Raw genomic sequence first — 18015 nt, 5'->3', positions numbered from 1 at the left:
CTGCAGATGTTTTATCAGTCTGTTGTGACAAGCACTACCTTCTTTGCTGTGGTGTCCTGGGGTGCAGGCATCAAGGCAAAGGATGGCAACAGACTGAACAAACTGATCAGAAAGGCACAGTCTGTTGTTGGCTCCAAACCTATCACCCTGGAGGAGGTGGTGGAGGAGCAGATGCTTGTAAAGCTGCTGGCAATAATGGACAATCCCTCTCACCCCCTCCACAAAACACTGAACAAGCTAAAGAGCAGCTTTAGCAACAGACTCATTCAACCCCGCTGCTCTAAGGAACGATACAAGAAATCCTTCCTACCTGCTGCAATCAGACTTTACAACTTATCTACCTCTGTAAGAGCCACCTTTTCACACACTCATCACATTGCAGTTATATATCTTTGCATAAATTGCACATGCTAAATATATGTATAAATAGGAAAATGTATACATATAGTATTATTATTAGTAGTAGTAGTATTATTACTATTGCTATTATTATTATTATTATTATTAGCATATACCGTTGCTGCTACCATTATATACTGTTATTATTATACGGTTACTTTTACTGTTATTATACTATCACCTCACAAGTGCCCTTAAGTGTATCTATTCTATTTTTCTACTTTCAATATTTCATCTTATTGTGTTTTTTTTTCTGTATTTTTGTGTATTTTGTGTACCGGACTGTTATGACTGCCTGTCTATCTGTCTGTCTGTCTGTCTAAAAGTATAGAGCATAGTGTTTATGTTTGGCAGACTTATTAATAAGCATGAATTTGCAAAAAGGCACCACACCTAGCCTTTCATCCATCTCATCAGTAATTTACAAGACTGGACTTATCAAAAACCTTTAATGTAAAATGGACATTCTGCAAAACTAACCTTAAAGCTAAAGTTCATAAAATCTTCCCCGAGCAAAGCTGGTTAACTGACTGCATTTTAGAGACTCAGCAAACAGACTCGTAGAATTCACCTCCAAAAATCCCACAACAGCACATCCTGCAATAATACTGCACTGGTTTGATTAACTAGATAGTACTGTCGACAGATAAGGACCCCTCACCCAGGTTTACAGTCTATAGCAGCCACAAGCACAGTTCAGGCTCCCTACTAGGGATGCTCCGATCAGGTTTTTTGTTGCCGATTCCGATACCGATCACCCATGAGTGCCGATCACTGCCGATCACCGATCACTGCCGATCACCGACAATCACATGGATTGGCTGTAATTTTCTTATAAGCACTGCCGACTATTTGATGTGGAAAAGGAACCATAAAATCCCCCTAATTTAGACAATAACATGTACATAGTACAATGCGCTATCTTTCAGTAATCAGTAGTACTATATTTTAACAGACTGAAAACACATTAAGGCTCTCATCAGGCTAAATAAGAAAGTAAAACAAAATCTTAATATTGCTAAAAAAAAAAAAGCCAAGTAAAAGAGGCGTCCTCCACCACTGAGAACGGTTGGTCGTCAAGGCCGATTAACTGAATTATTTTTGTGGTTATTTGCTTGACTGTCACGCTCATACGGACGAGTGTTGGTAATTGTTGGCTGCGTTAGCTGCGCTCTGGCTGCACCGGGTGTCTTCCTTTCATTCTGTGCAGTGAGCCTCGAAAATTCAGCGTACTCCGTCAAGTGTTTGTTCTTTAAATGCCGTATTAGATTCGTTTTATTGAAGGATTTTGACGTACTTCCCCCGCGAGGTACTTTTGCGTTGCACGTGTTACAGGATGCAAACTTTACATCACTCTCACACACAGTGTAAAACTTCCACACGGCAGACGTGTTTGCTTTGGATTTGCAACCGCGCGCATGCAAATTGTGGAGGAAAGCGGGAGCTATGACACTGCCCGCAGCGCTTCTGCAGGTTGCAGAGTATGAAATATAAGTGGTCAGATTTTGTGATCGGCAACAGAAGGCATTGATCGGCGAACACCGATCACATACTTTTTTACGGATATCGGCCGATAATGATCGGTGTCCGATCGATCGGAACACCACTACTCCCTACAATGGTAAACAACCAGCAGCCGCCATGTATGTCAGACAGATTTCAGCACAACACGTAGCTTTAAGTTATTTTAAGATGCAGAGTGAGGCCAAGACACTTAGTGATGTTAAAACCTGAAAACTTTTCAGTAGGTCACAACAGTTTCTGCAAATACAGTTGCTGCTAACGCTCGCAAATGCTTTGCCTGAAGTCAAATAACTGAATGCAAACACAACATCAAAAAGCAACCCTGCAAGGAGGGGGGGTATCCTTCCATTTAAGGATCTCAATAAAATGTGAAGGAAATAAAAACTGACATCACACGTCATTTTTTAAATTTGAATCCACATTGAAAAGAGCAGATATCCAAAACTCAACATAGAAGAAGTGTCATAAACAGAGGCAGAGAAAAATATATTTTTCTTCTTTTTTTTTTTCATCTGACAGATCTGATGAGGAAAATTTCTGCCACTTTGTTTAGTAACATTTGTCCAAAATAAAAGTCGTCTGTTTATCTGTTGAAGCAAATCCTGCAGAGCACTAGTCGCTGGGTAAAACTGCTGCCAACTATCTCCTAAATGAAAACCCAGAGCTGAAAAATAATGTTTTTGCACATATCTTTCACCTGCTCCACTCTCATCAGACACCGATGACAGTAGGGCTGCGTATCGTCACCAATTTCCTGAACTGATTCGATTCACAGCAGCCTATTTTGATTCGATTTTGTTACATTTACAGCTAAACGTGTAAAACCACCTATCTTTCTTATTTTATAAATATTTTTATAAAACATTGAGTGCATTTACTTAATCAAAATCAGTTATCTGGGAGTAATCAGATTACTGTAATAATCTGATTGGACGCATCTACATGCATTTCTGAAATACCATAAAAATACAGTGTTTCCCCAGATTCTGAGCCAGAAATGCTGAGATGGGAGGAAAAAACAGACAAACAAACAAAAAAAACCCACTGCAGATAGAAAAGTTAAACTTTTTAAACGTCCTGATGAAACCGTTATATTCAGTGGAATTCGGATCTCAGACACATGTTGATGTTAATAAAACCTATAAAGAATACTGGATCCATTTTAAGCCACAGTACAACTTAGAAATTCTGACAATAACTCCTCACAGGAGTGAGATACTCCCATCTCCACCTTCCTGAGAAAATTTTGAAAACTCATATTTTTGTCTGGTTTTTTATGCTGGTTGACGTGTTTTCCGACGCGTTCACTTTGTCCTCTGACAGAAGTGGGATCACCTGTGTGTGCTTGCACGTGGTTATGTGTGTGTGTGCTCACTGCTGTGGACACAGAGCAGGAGCAGTTATGACATGCTGCCATGTAAATCAGATAAATAGCATCACACTCTTATTTATTTATTTATTTTTTATAAAAGGACGAAGTGTAAGCCAGTTTTAGCAGAAAATTACTTAAAATGACCATATTGGATTTATTTTGAAGTATGTGCATGCGTGGTGACATCACTTCCTGTAGCAGCGCCTGCACTCTTAGTGTTAGCTGCTAATGTGAGCTAATGTAATATGCTACAAAATACTACACAGGTAAATGTAATCCACACTGGTGAATGAAAACATCTGAATTTGACATTATCTCGGCAAGAGAAGCTGATTTTGGACTGAGGCAACACAGGAAACTACTTGTGTTTGCTAAGATCTTGCAGAGTCTCGGTAAGTCACGCGAGAGTTAAGGCCACGTCATCAGAAAAGATGGCATGAAAAAAAAAAATCTATGTCCAAGTTTTATGAATCGATATTGGATTTATTAAATTTGAAACGATTCAAATAAATAAATCAATTTTTTAAACCCAGCCCTAATGCAAAGTGTGCATGTGCAAGTTATTTCAAAGGTTTACAGTTATGGTTAATCATGCGAAAGGAACTTGTATCTTCAAGTTCATACTCAAATAAAGGCTAATATTTGAATGGAAACACAAACAACAAAACCAGCTTTGTTTGTTCTGGTTTGAGAACTTCATTTCTATAAGGGAGAAGTTCAAATTTTTGCAAGCTGATTACAATAGCAATTAACTGAATAAAAAAACTGACTTCACACACCTGTCTGTCAGACACAAAACCCCCTCAATATGTTTTATTTGCAGCTCAATGACAAATGACAAGTTTCAATTGCCTGGGACAAATGCAGTGATAATAATAACAGGGTGTCCTTTATTTTTTTATTTGTGTTAAGGATCATTATGAAACGTAAATAATTTTTAGAATTAAACAGGAAAACTAAGATCCAAATCCACATGTGAGATTTCCAAAAGTTCCCAACCCTGCAGTTCATCCACATCCAGAATTAATCACCAGGAAAACAGAACTGTGGGACTGAGCCTGAGGGCATTCTCTAAATGAAATTGGAAACTGGATTCATCTGGGGATTTTGATCCCCCACAACATTGTTAGCTCTTTTTTAGCCATCTTCCTTTCCAGCCTTGGGCAGTGAACTATGTTAGCTCTGCAACAAAGGGGAAGAATTAGAAACTAGGATTGCACAACTGTGAAGGGCAATATCTTATCTAGGCACTATTTCCAAACTTCATGGTAACTGCAAGGAAAAAAAAGCTGGATTTGTCTCTTACAAATTCAGTTAAATAAAGTACATTAAATACAGCAACTTTATTTAATGAAAACTGAATATTAGAAAAGAAATAGAGTAAGAATTTCAATAAAATGCATGGTTCATTACTTGTTGTTCGGGGATGTCAGAAATCAACAAAACTATGACACGGTGAAGATGATAATTTAATACATTTTTAGCCACGCTGTTGTGACAGAGGGGTTTTATTTTTAGTCTACGTGCTCAGACGAGACTTTGAGTTAGAAGATGTTTTGATTCTCGAGTCTGCAGAATTTTAACACCAGCTCATGTGCACTAAGCAAATATTAGCAATGCAGACATTACTCATTAGGACTGAAGAAAAACAATGTTTTCTTTATATATTATAACAATTTTCTTTCATTTAAGAGCTCTTAGATTTACTTGGGAAAAAACAACTTTTTAAATTCATCAAACACAACTTTGACACGAGATCAGTGTATATGCTGGATAAAGCTGGTAAAGCTAGTCTTCTTTAAAACCAAACAACTCTATCAAAGAGCTTTGGGATTTCTCAAGTATTGTTAACAGCATTGCTTACTTTTCCCAGTTTACTGCTCTGGTAGTTGCTGGGAGCCTGAGAAATAACAGAACATATCAAGCCTGGAATGCAAAGTAGCTGGAGCAGACTCTTAAGGGACTCCTCAAATAAAGCCTCTGGTTTCAGGGTTGGAGAATCTACTTGAGTGTGTACAGTGTGAGAAAGGGCACACACAAAAAACACAAATTATCAAAGCCCTATTATTAAATGTGGTTATAAAACAGCCTGAATGAAGTGACTGAGTTGATTTTGTCTACAATCAAGACCCACAATTCCCCCCTCCAAAAAAAAATAAAATAACTGAAGCCATCTTTGTGGTGCTGGTATGAAGTCTCCCAGCCACTGTTAAATCCTTGAGCTGACTGAAGTGGAAAAGCATTAGCAGGTCATTCATCCTCAAAACCGTTGGAGCATCCATTCTCTGTCCAGCTGCATTATCATTCCTGAAGCTTTCCACTGACCACCACAAACAGCTAACATCCTCTCTGATGTTGCTCGCATCAATCAGCTATTAAATAAACATTAACAAGGTACTAGTGCTTTTTACAAGCTGAGAGACAGGTGAGAAGTCTGGAAGACATCAGCAATGTCTATTGCCATGTTTCAGCCTTTTAGTTTATGGACCCCACAGGACAGTGATAGTGATGGGAAGAGTCTATCCTGCACAAACCACTGCGTTAAAAACACAAAAACAAAAAACAAGTTGGCACGATTAAATCACAGAATGCAGCAGCTTTAGATCAGGAAATCAGTTTGGAATACACGGAGTAAGGCAAGGCAGTTTACTTGTATAGCACATTTAATTTTATTTAAAATTATTAAAAGCAACATAAGTTAAAAAGTTACTGCGGATTTCATGCATAGGCACATGGGAAAAGAAGCTGAACTCTGGCTATGAGGAGAAGCCATGCTTCTAAATCACAAGTCTGGGTGAAAAGACAAAGTTTAAAAGGGACTGAGGAGTTGCAACCAGCATTTAAACAAGAGTGACGTTGTTAGTCACAACCCATATGCATGAACCGAGCTTAAGTCCTAAACAAAGGCAGCTTCACTCTTGAAGTCATCCCCCCTCTGATCCAAAATGCTTCTCAGGTAAATGCTCAGAAAAACTGTGGGTTCACAAGGATAACACATACCACAATATACTTGTTTCTCCCTAAACCTCATCAACCATGACTTATTTAACAGAAAAATTCAAATAAACCAACTATAAGAAGCATTAATTTAAAAAAATTTGCTTTTGATTAATTGATCATTTCACATGCATAATGCTCCAATGCTAAACAACTCAGCTCAGCTAATAGCTCATTAGACTCCCATTTCCAAGGTCACAATCTAACTAACAACTTATCAGCAAAGCCATAGCCTTGAGTTTCCCAGATAATCACAAATGTTTACAAAGTCAACATTCCTTTAAAAAGGTCACAAGAACTATTTCAAACACTGAATAAATGGGATGGCAACACAGAAAACAAAGGCATTGCAGTATAGATTAGAGACATGACAAGATGTAAAAAAAATTGCAGAATAAAAACATTGAACTACTGAGTGAAGATCAAATTTTATGTGTCATTTTCAGACATAATGAAGGCACAAATGTAGGCCACTATTATTAATGCTGTAGCCTGAAACATTCATAAGAGCACACAAAAACAAGAGACATATCGGTCTCTTCATGATAGAATTTCCTGCCAACACTGGATTCCCTCTGACTTAATATCAACTCATTCAGCCTTCACTGTCTTACTGGTGTTGAATAAATGTGATCACATTTTAACACCGTCATGTTAAAAGCAAGTACAGTAAAATCAAAGTAAGAACTGAAAAAGTCTTTGTATCTACTGTATAAGTTTCTGGCCAAAAGAGTTTGATTTCAAGAAATCAATCTCTCAATCAATCTCCTGGATTTGTGGCTGTGGAACTGAAAATGTGAAGCGAGTGACCTCTGTGATCCAGTGGGTTACTTTCATTTGTTCTGACACCTTCCCACCTAGTCTCAAACGACATTACAGTGACTTTTGGTAGGTGAAACTTTATTGCCTGATAGCCACACAAAGTATCTGCTGTAGGCCATGACCTGGAGCTGCCAACATGTATTATATCCGGACCAATACTCTAACACAGAAATAAGCTTAGGCTCTGTCTTGATTGCAGGCAGAAAACCATTTCTTAAGAGATGGCTTTCAGCCCAAACTGCACTCTATAAGACTTTGCTGACCTTCTCAGACTTGGAATGTTTAGTTTAAAGAGCAGCAACATGACAAAATGTCTGATGGCTTAAAGGCAAACAAGGGTAAAAAAGCACAGAGAGGGTGGCATTTTAAAAAACAAATTATGTGGCATTGTGGAGATGAAGTCTTTAATTTGGAGATGAAACGTTCTGCAGCGATGCAGTCATGATGTAAACATTTAGAATGTTTCCTAAGGCAAAATAGCACATATTACAAAGCTATTATCATTTGACAAGAGCAGGTTCATTTGATCACATATGCATGAATGTAAACAAGTGATTTGCGCTTATGTTGAACTAATAAAGACTCAACTGTCCAACATTAAAGCTCCCAGGTCAAAGAAAGCAATGCTGTTAAGTATGCTTAATTTGATTGTTCCCCTGCCAAAGTAAACTGCAGCTAGATGTAGTTTTTATTAGGCACATTGAAATTCGGAGAAAGAAAGGGTGGAAAATTTAAAGATAGGTATTTTCTGTTTCTGTTCCCCAACACAGAGTGATGATAGATTATCTGTGCTTTTCAGTAAAGTTGTGTGAATATTCCTCATTCCTCCTCTGACACTCATTTTGCAACTGCTGGAGCTGCAAGCAAATCCCAGTGAGCTGCACACTCTCTCACAATGATAAGCTATCTGAACACAGATAACTTGTCAATGCCAAGTTTACCATGTACTAATAAGGTTCTTCTCAGCTATACAAGAAAACTTGCGTTATATAGGAGTAAAAAATAACATAAGTATTCAGATCCTTTTAGTTACAATTACTTATAAATTACTATAAAATTACTTCATACAAGTAAAAGGCTACATTAAAATGCAACTTCAGCAGCATATCCCATTCAATAATATTTAAAGTAAAGTAGTTAGTGAAGCTATTTTCTACTTTCTGCAGAGCTGGAATTAATAATGATCTTAACTATGGACGAGTCTGCTCATTAGCTGGTTGTATAGTTGCCAAGAGTCTATTAAAAATTCAACAAAGCTGAATCATTGAGTGGCAAGAAAATGACGTACTCAAGGAAAGTATCAGTCATCAAGTCTCTATTTAAACTAGGTCTACCCCTCTGATACCTCATAAAGATTATCAGAAACACAAATAAGAATGACGTGATATCTTTAGTATGCTGAAGAGAAACTAGATTTAAATCTGGCACCTTTACAGGCACCGATACTGCTGTGTTTGTACGTAGCTGCTTTTTCTTACATGTTGAGAACAAAAATCTGACTACTCGCTGGCTTATGGGAATTTCCTGTGAAAGTGGGAGACAGCTCTTTTGTCACCATGAGAAAAATTTCAGTTAGATGGTTAAGCTTAGGGTAAGTGGCTAGGCATTGCATTGTATCAATGAACAGCCCCCCACAGGCTATGTAAACCACACATGTATGTGTGTGTGTGTGTGTGTCTGTAGAGCTCTTAACCTCTAGGTCACACCTGTTACCTTGCTCAGGCCAAGAGAGGCTAGCAAGAGCCATGCTGTCACATGACACTCAGTCACTGATCTGTTTCAGAGCCCATTCACACACATGACATTCAGCTGAAAAATTACTCATCATTGCCACTGAATTTAAAGCAAATCTGTTATGAATCATAACTGTTTGCAGACATATGGTACTTTTTATCTTAGACTGTAACTTATCTTAGAAGAAATCTGTAAGACTAAATGAATGGTAGGTATGGTAGGTAATCTTGGCATGACAGGCTTGCTGTGTGAAAGGAAAAGTGCACTTGCTGATAAGAGCTGGAAGTTCTCTCTTCCAGCAAGTGCACTTGCTCGAAGAGAGAACTTCCAGTTAGAATTCACAAAAAGTTTTGTTTAATTATCGAAGGACAATGCATATTACTAGAGTTGAGCCAAAACTGTTATTAGCATCAGAAATATTTGTTGATTCTGCCAAAAGTAAGGGGATCGGCGAGTTTAAAACACCATCCAATACCACAGAAACGAAATCATAATTCTTTTTCCTGCCCATCCCCACAACACACATAGAAAGTTACGCAATGTTGCGTGACGATTGGCTTGAGCTGGTAGGCAGAAAAGCAGCTACATGTGAGTCACTGTTGTGCTAACATTTAGCATTATGTTAGCAATTTGGCGTTATTACTAGGGGTGTGATGAGATCTCAGATCTTGTGAGATTAAATTGTGACAATATTTCTTGTTTAAGTGAAAAGCTGTCTCGCATGTACAGGGCAGAAGCCTTTGTGACCTAAGGGGGAGGGCAGTAATGCCCTTTGCAATCTTTAGTCTGCCAGAAACTGACAGGAAGAAGGAAAGCAGCAGCAGCTTATCAAGTGCAGCCAAAATGACATCGTAATTGAAAAATGTAAGCATTGAAAATGCCCCCGCCACTTTAAAATAGTTTCTGTGGCAGCACTTTGGGTATCCAGGGAAAATAATAAACGGCAACCGAGTGACATACAAGACATGGACAATAAGTAAGCAGTGTAAGAAGACAGTACAGTATACCGCGGCAAACACAAGCACTATGCAAAGGCACCCACAGAACCACCACAGCTCGCTACTAAATTCCACTGCAGCTGTGATGAAAACTGTTAAAAGGCCAGACAACACTGACAGATGCCTTTGCATCTAAGTTTCCAGAGTCAAGCGCCAGAGCCACGACAATAACTAGAGACATCTGCATTTTCATTGCAGCTAATAGGCCATTTTCTGAGGTAGAAAACCAGGGATTTCTGCAACTCCTCCCCACACTGGAATGAACATACCCTATCCCGTCATGTATGCCTTTTACTCGCAGAGTGGTCCCAAACCTCTATAAAGAGTCAAGGACCAAGTTTGTACAATGATGCAGAAAGCATTGCCATAACGTCAGCTGGTTGAAGATCAAAAGCAAAGGTATGCAAAGCTATATCACAATTATAGCCCACACAATCAACAGTGACTGGAACTGAAACATTTTGTACTGAGACTTGACACCAAATGATGCCAACTCCACCACCATGGCCAACACAAAGACGAGAGTCCTCAGGAATACTGCACAGATACCGCTGGGATGCTGGAGTGCACAGAACTAGACCCAAGGTTCTGGACTCAACTAGACCAGGGTGAGGCCGTCTTCCTGAAGGTACAGAACAAGGTGAAACAGTTGCAGCAAAATCAGGTATGTGTGTATCAATTTCAGGCCTCCAGACTAACTTCTTTTACAAGGAGCACAGTGGCCCCTAACCTCAATTTTTAGAAGCACAAGCAGAAAATTTAGGGCCGCACACTGAAATCGCCTTGCATAGCAAATATTCACATTTCCTCTCATTTTCACTGTATTAGTGATAAATATTTGAACAATAAATTCAGAAATTACTATGTTTACAATTCACATTTCTTTTTGTGCAGCAGTCTTACTGGCCACACTAATACAAAACAAGTAAACAAATCAGATCAGATCAGATTTGATTTGATATTCACTTTGTAGTCGAAGTAGAACGGCAACTTTGTCACCATCATCCCCCATAGGGCATGGTGTGACTTGTCCATGTAGTTCCTGGCAATAAACACCTTCAGGGACTGATACTCCTCTCCAGCCGCTGTTCCCAACTCCTCAGTAAGAAAAGTAACTATTTGCTGTCCTAAAAATCGCTAGGAGTTTCTAATTTGCATAATCAGCCTAGTACCTATAGCTGTATTGGATGCTGCCATAAAGAGGGATGTAGTGGGAAAAGCAAAAATTGATAAGACAACCCAAAAATTGTTTAGAACAGCGCAAATATCTGTTGCTTTCTCACCTTGCCAAAGCACAGCTTTCTGTTCCTGCTACCTTTGTTCCGAGTGTGTATTTTCAACTGCAGGAGACATAGTTAGTGCCCAAAAGTCTCAACTGCTGCCAGAAAATGTGGACATGCTCACATTCTTGAAAAAGAACATGACCATGGCTTAGGTTAGGCTGTGTAGTTGTAGTTGTATCATGCTTGAAAAAAAGTCAGTCTTTGTTTGCACTGTTTTTGCACGATACAAAGCAGCACTTTGGTTATAGTTTTGCACAAATTGCTTAATTAAAAAAAAAAAATTGTTGTTGTTCTGTAAAGCACTTTGAATTGCCTCAGAGTATGAAAGGTGCTATATAAATAAATTTGCCTTGCCTTGTGAAAAGAAGTTCAACATTTAAAAGCATGCTTTGGTCATGTATGGATGCAAGTTACAAAACATTTCAAAATGCACCTGCATTGTTTTGTGACTGTTAAATAAAAGTGTATCGTCTTGTGTCATCACACCCTAGTTATTACTCATTAAAAAATCCCACATGCAAAACAGCAACATTTCTAATATGCAGGGCTGGAGTTTTGGCACGAATGCTGACAAATTAACAGCAGCAACCTTATAAAACATTTGGGTTGCCGTCACTTTAAAAAGCGCAAGGAGTTTGTTGCTTCAAGTAAAAGCACAACGAACAGCAGCAACAACAAACGCAGGCAAATGTTTATAAAAAAAAAAAACGTGAGGAATTTGCAAAAGAAAGCCAGAAAGCCACCGCAATAACAAACACAGCTTTAGAAGCTGGAAGAAGGAAGAAGGATGACCAGCCACTGTCTGCCCGGAAAACATTCACTGCAAGTTCAATTCCAATTTTTTTAATAGAAAGTTTTTGATTTTAGTTTATCAACACAAAAATTTTAAAGTTCTGTGTCAATCATTGTTTTCATGTTTTATAGTTTAAACTATGCTAGGCCAATGAATGATAGTAATAACAATATAATACATTAAAGTCTATAATGAATATAATTTATTTAAACTGATGAAAATAAATTGATAAAATAGACCTCTTAATAAAATAACAGGTATCGGATCAGTACTCAGTATTGGCAGATACCCAAACTCCAGGTAATGGAAACTGTATCAGACAGAAAAAAAGTGTCATTGAAACATCCCAAAATATCTAGTGCAGCAACAATAATTATAAATGTGTCAATGCTGTCATGGTGCTGATAGAAAATGCTGTTTAAACAAGTAGAAGTACCTCATTAGCTCAAACCACAGTAATAAGCACACTGGAACACAGCGTTCTGGATATTTTAGTAACACAAAAAAATCAAACAGATTTTACTCATGCATTTTTAAATCCTGTCTGCATCTGTAAAATAGACAATAATTAAACACAACCAACACCGGAGAACAACAAATGACTTAGTAAGATAGACAAGATGGCCCTCTCTAAATCCTCATGGTGACTTAGGATCTGTTTATACATAAATGCATTTAACTTAGTAACAGTCATACAGAGTTTGGAGAAGGCCCTACACTTTAATTTAACACTAGTTTATTTGAGCAAGTAAAAGCTGACAACAATCAACTTCATAACAAGTAGGACAAAGTGTCAAAACTGACAAACAGCAAAGGTGAAAAGAGAACAGCTGCACCGAGCCAGGTTTCACTCCACCTCAAGGCCAATATTTGTCCACTTAGACTGCAGTCTTTTCCACAGCACCGACATAACCACAAGCAGTCCACAGTTCAGATTGTTCCACATATGTCTGACACTGCCCCGCCCCCTTCTTTAAGACAAGAAATCCACATTAAATTTAAAAACTCAGGATGACGAAACCTGTTGAGCTGCACTTGTGCTTACAAAATAAAATTTGTGGTAACACAGTTGCTGCAGATTTGTTGGCTGCACATCCATGATGAGAATCTCCGGTTCCACCACATCCCAGAGCTGCTGTATCAGATTGAGATCTGGTGACTGTGGAGGCCGTTGCAGTACGGGGAACTCATTGTCACATTCAAGAAAAAGAACAGCTGAAAAAAAGGCTGAAATAGCAGACCAGGCTACATTTTTCCTATCTTTTGTTGTAATTTTGGGGAGTCTGTGTTAATTATAGCCTCAGTTTCTGTTCTTAACTAACAGGAGTGACATCTCCTGCTGAAACCCATCTACTGCAAGGTTGGACATGTTGTGTGTTCAGAGACGGTATTCTGCAAATCTTGGTTGGAATCAGATTTGAGTTACTGTTGCTTCTCTATCATCTATCATCTCTCTATCATCTCGAACCAGTCTGCCCATTATCTTCTGACATCAACAAAGGATTTTCACAGTAGCAGCTAGGGCTGGACGATATATCGGATATACCTGAAGTATCCCAAGGAGTTTGGATAGTAAAAAAGACCAAATATAAACCTGTTCTAGAGGAAAGGGGATCTTAGATCACTTCTGTTGGGATCTGGTGCAAAATTAAAATAACCTAAATAATAAAATAATATTTTAAAATAAAATAATTGAGTAAAAAATATATCAGATATTGAGTAATTATAGAAAATAAAATAAACTATCTTCTAGGGTTGGTGGGAGTTTCTGTTGGTTTTTATTAAATGTTTGAGAGCAGGTTCCTGGTTCAAAATAAAAAAGTTTGTTGAAATGGAAAAATAAAAAAATCACAATAAAGATAAATTTAGCTGAGCTCACTTAAATCCGACTGGTGTCTTTTTATGCATGATAATGTTGAATTCAATACAGTGTTTTAGAGGAGATTTCAAAACATCAGGATGTATATTTTGTATCGGAATAAAGCCAAAAAATATCGGATATCAGTTTAAGGCCGTATCGCCCAGCCCTACAGACAACTGATGCTCACTGGATAGTTTCTCTATTTCAGACCATTTACTGTAAGCCCTAGAGATGGGTGTGTGTGTGAGAATCCCAGTAGATCAGTTGTTTCTGAAATGGTACCAACAACCATGCCACTTAGAAGTCACTTTTTATCCCCTTTTGTCTAACCATGTCTACATGCTTAAATACACTGAGATGCTGCCATGCCATTGGCTGATTAGCTATTTAACAAACAGCTGAACATGTGTACCTAAAAAAGTGGCCAGTGTATGACTCTTCTAATGAAGACGTGTTTAAGTAAATGTGCATGAAGAGAAAAACTCAGGGTTAAACAGAAAGATCAGAACCACTGTCATAGTAGCAGTTATCTATGATTTGATTTTTTTTCCCCCAGCCAGCTAACACAAAGAAAGGCAGACGAAGACTCTTCTACACTCTGCTGTAGAGACATATTGATTCACACTGCATCTGTCCCATCTGAATGACAAATCACTTCAAATAAATCAATACAACTTGGGCACTTGAGTGTGCTATAGTTTTCCCATCATCAATGTTTCTACAGAGCAATTTAAAAAATTTAACAGTAGGATTTTAAAAGACAAATAAAACCAAACTTTAGTTCAGGTGAAGGTCTGGGTCACTGATCTTGTTCAACAGCAGCACTGCACTGATATTGCAATATGTGTCTCTCACCTGATGACTCATCGCTGACATTCACAAAAAAGAGTCCAGTATAATAGAAAAGGTGATCCAAGTTGTAACCCCTTCCTATGCACTGCTGCTGTCTCTTAAATTAACACTACACTGAACAACTTGGATAGCCTAACAAAGAATTTAATGAAAGAAATCATTTGACAAATGTCATAAGATGCTCCTGTCCTTGCAGGATTGTGAAAAACAAGGACCAAGAAAACCACAAACACCATCTTCCTGTTGCTCACCACAAGAATGCCAGGTATGTTCCCAATTCAGAAGCGTAGGAAATAATCCAACAAATATTTGTCCCATGCAATTCTCGGGATGTGCATCCACAGGACATGTACCAGGAGGCATTACTAAAAACAAGAAGTGAAAGGCACGGCTTCACATGAATGCACACAGAAGAGCCCATTTATCAAGAAGTCTGTTTTTGAATGGGCCAATGCTGAGAGCAGTAATGTGCTTCAACTTTCACTGACCTGAACTTGTGACACTAAAATTCAAGAACAGTTTCCTTTCTTACATTACATTGTAATTTCCCAGTCTATCTATCTATCTATCTATCTATGCATGCTTAAACAAGAATACAAACATAGAACTTAAAATTAAATGATATTGTGCTTTTCGTTTGTTTTTTTTCTCCCCTCTTTTCATTCTGAATAGTTTTACATTGTTTAAGTTTCTCAAACACGGTGTTTATGTCTAATGATTTGTGCAGACAACCATCCTTTGAGATCAGGCTTTGATCCATATGCATGATGTGTGACTTCAGCAGTCAGCTCCATCTGTCTCACAACCGCAAATTATCTGATGTTCATGCTTGCTTTTAGATTATGTCTCTGAAATTATTTCTAAGCCCTTTGATGTTCAATAGGGTAGGGGGTAATTTATGCAACACTTTTAACAATTCATCCTCTAAGATATGTGGTCTTATAATATGAATTAATTTAATATATTTATTTGTGTAATACATGTCACGTGGTGACAGTATAAAAGAAATTCGCGTGAAATTTGCACAGTAATAAACAATCCTCTTTCCTCATAACCCTGCTTTATCACTATATCACATTCAGATTAAGGGCGGTAACACAACATGGAAATGAAACTATCCACCACTCCCTGTAAAAGACCCCTGGTGGTCCCTGCAGGACCCCTGTTTAGTCAACTGTAAGTCAAGCGTTACCCTATCCCATTTTGTAAACACAGCCAAGTTGGGGTTTGATGTGGGCTCGTTTCCGAGCGCTAAACTAACTTCTCGACTTAGCACAAAAGCAGAACCATTTTTAAGTGTAGCTGACTGTGCTGTACCCCGATATTTTAGTCGTCACTCGTTGAAGTTATGACAGCTGCAGCTAATGTTGCGGCGTTACGAAGTCAGCACGCAGATTCGCTATGAGTCAGCTCGGTGAAGCCCACGAGCGGCTAGCGAACTTCTCTCACATCTCTGAACGTGGGGTGCAAAATATCTGACATTTGGCGCTAACGCTCCAACACACAGCCGCTAGCCCCCCTCGCAAAGATACGGCATTCTCCTGTACAAACTGCAACTTTGCAGCCGAGGAAAACTGACGAGACCTGCGCGAGAGACACTTTCAATAAGACAGAAAGAAACCCCGAGCTAACTTTTTTCCCCATACCTCTTGGTCGCCAAATGTCTTCCCGTCGATTCTAACACTTCTTGGCAGCCATAAATCCGGGTTTGGACAATGTCGTCCTCGACGGGAATAACACAAATCCAAAGGTGTGTGAAGCTGAACTCTCGGCAGAGCCAGAGATTTTTCGAACACGGCTCCTCTCTGCGTGGCTTCAGCAACAGCCGCTGCAGTTTTTTTTTTTTTTCCACCGAGCTGGCGCGGGAACGAGCGCAACGGGGATACTGGGCTGGCCAGAGAGGCGCGGGTGCGCGCGAATTACAAGGGACACAAAATAGACTGCAACAGTGAAACGCTGTCTTTTCCTGTTTGAAATATAAATATTACATCTTGTGATAAGAAATTGCAATACATAGCAAGGTGAAATAAAAGAAGTATAACAGATATGGGTCAATATTTACTTTTAAAACCTAACCACGTTTATTTTACAGCAGATAGAGATGTTGAAACTTCAGAGAATACACTGCCCATCCACAGGCTAACTGTAAAACAACAGAACAGGCCCCCTTTCTAAACAACTTACAACAAATTAGATGTGTTTTATAGTCGCTCGACTTAAGTTTTATGTGTCCTTGTAGTTGTTTTGTGGCTATTTCTGCTCATTTTGCAGCTAGAATTAGTAGAGTTCACCTCTATTCCAGTGGTCTCTGTGCAGTCCCTTCATAGTAGTAATTTGTCCACGTTAATTTTGCTCATGTGTATTTATGTTTGTGATAGCTCTTTCTTGTTGTGTTATTGACTTTTAATCTAGGAATGTTCCTATATAAAAACTTTAGACGCAGGTTCAGGGGCCCAAGGGGTTGAGATTGAGGGTGGGGGCCCTCTGACCAGCAGGCCTGTTTTAATAATCCATCCATGTCAATCTATTTAAAATGCATATAAACTTAAAGAAATTATAATGTGTGCATAACTAAAGAGTCTGCTTTGCTTTTATGTACAAGTTCACCTTTAAATTCAATATGGATGTTTTTGTTAAGACACCAGTGGATCTTTGCAGTCATAACACTGATAATGTTTTATGAAGCTATTCTGTCACCTGACCATCTCCTTCATGTGCAGTCTGAGGTTACTTTCTCTAAAGAGCAGAAACAAAGCTGCAGGGCTTCATTAAAGTATGCAGCAAAATTGTGGGCATACTCTGAAATGACCTGATGAGTTTATGTAATGTCAGGTCTCAGATAATCACCACCTGTTCAGACAGTTTCAGGTTCTTCCATATGAACAGAGGACACAATGTACCAAAATGTGAAGTAAACAGATAAAAAAAAAACTTTAATCTTAGCTGTAATGTACAGTATTTTGTAAACAAGCTTGAATAACTATAGTTTATTTATTTATTTTTATTTTGTCCTGCCTGGCATCACCAAAAAGCAGAATGATGATCTGGCTGGCTTGGTTTGCCAAACAAATTTGCTTTACCAAGGGGGGAGCTTAGCGAATATAAAGGGAATAGTTTTGTGGGTATAAGGTTTCCCTTGACACTTGAGTATTCTTTTCTTCTTTTCTTGGAGGGTGGGGTGTAGAAAGTGAAGAAAAGAAAGAAGATAAAAAGACAAAAAAACATCAACAACTGTAGCTATTGATGATTAAACATGCAGGACATAACAGTGACTGTATAAGCATGTGTGTTAGTGAAAGTGAGTGTGTTAGTGCAAAATGTGAGGAATGAGTTGTGTTTCATGAAGTGAAATTGTGCAATTGCAACCACGCCTCCTTCAA

The 18015-nt window shown here is 38.5% G+C and overlaps 1 protein-coding gene across 2 annotated transcripts in view; it reads right to left on the bottom strand.

Annotated features, from left to right (window-relative positions):
• The window catches only part of peak1 (pseudopodium-enriched atypical kinase 1), a 107078-nt gene extending 90487 nt beyond the window's left edge, over positions 1 to 16591 (bottom strand). For both annotated transcript variants that reach the window (XM_041996963.1, XM_041996965.1), the window contains exon 1: positions 16282 to 16591. The gene's annotated coding sequence lies outside the window, so the exon portion shown is untranslated. The remainder of the gene's footprint in view (positions 1 to 16281) is intronic.
• Positions 16592 to 18015: the final 1424 nt, after the last annotated feature.

Source organism: Melanotaenia boesemani, chromosome 10, assembly GCF_017639745.1.
Source record: "Melanotaenia boesemani isolate fMelBoe1 chromosome 10, fMelBoe1.pri, whole genome shotgun sequence".
NCBI classification, from domain to species: Eukaryota; Metazoa; Chordata; class Actinopteri; order Atheriniformes; family Melanotaeniidae; genus Melanotaenia; species Melanotaenia boesemani.
Note: the sequence above shows the minus strand (reverse complement) of the source record. Positions and strands in the feature narration are given on the sequence as shown.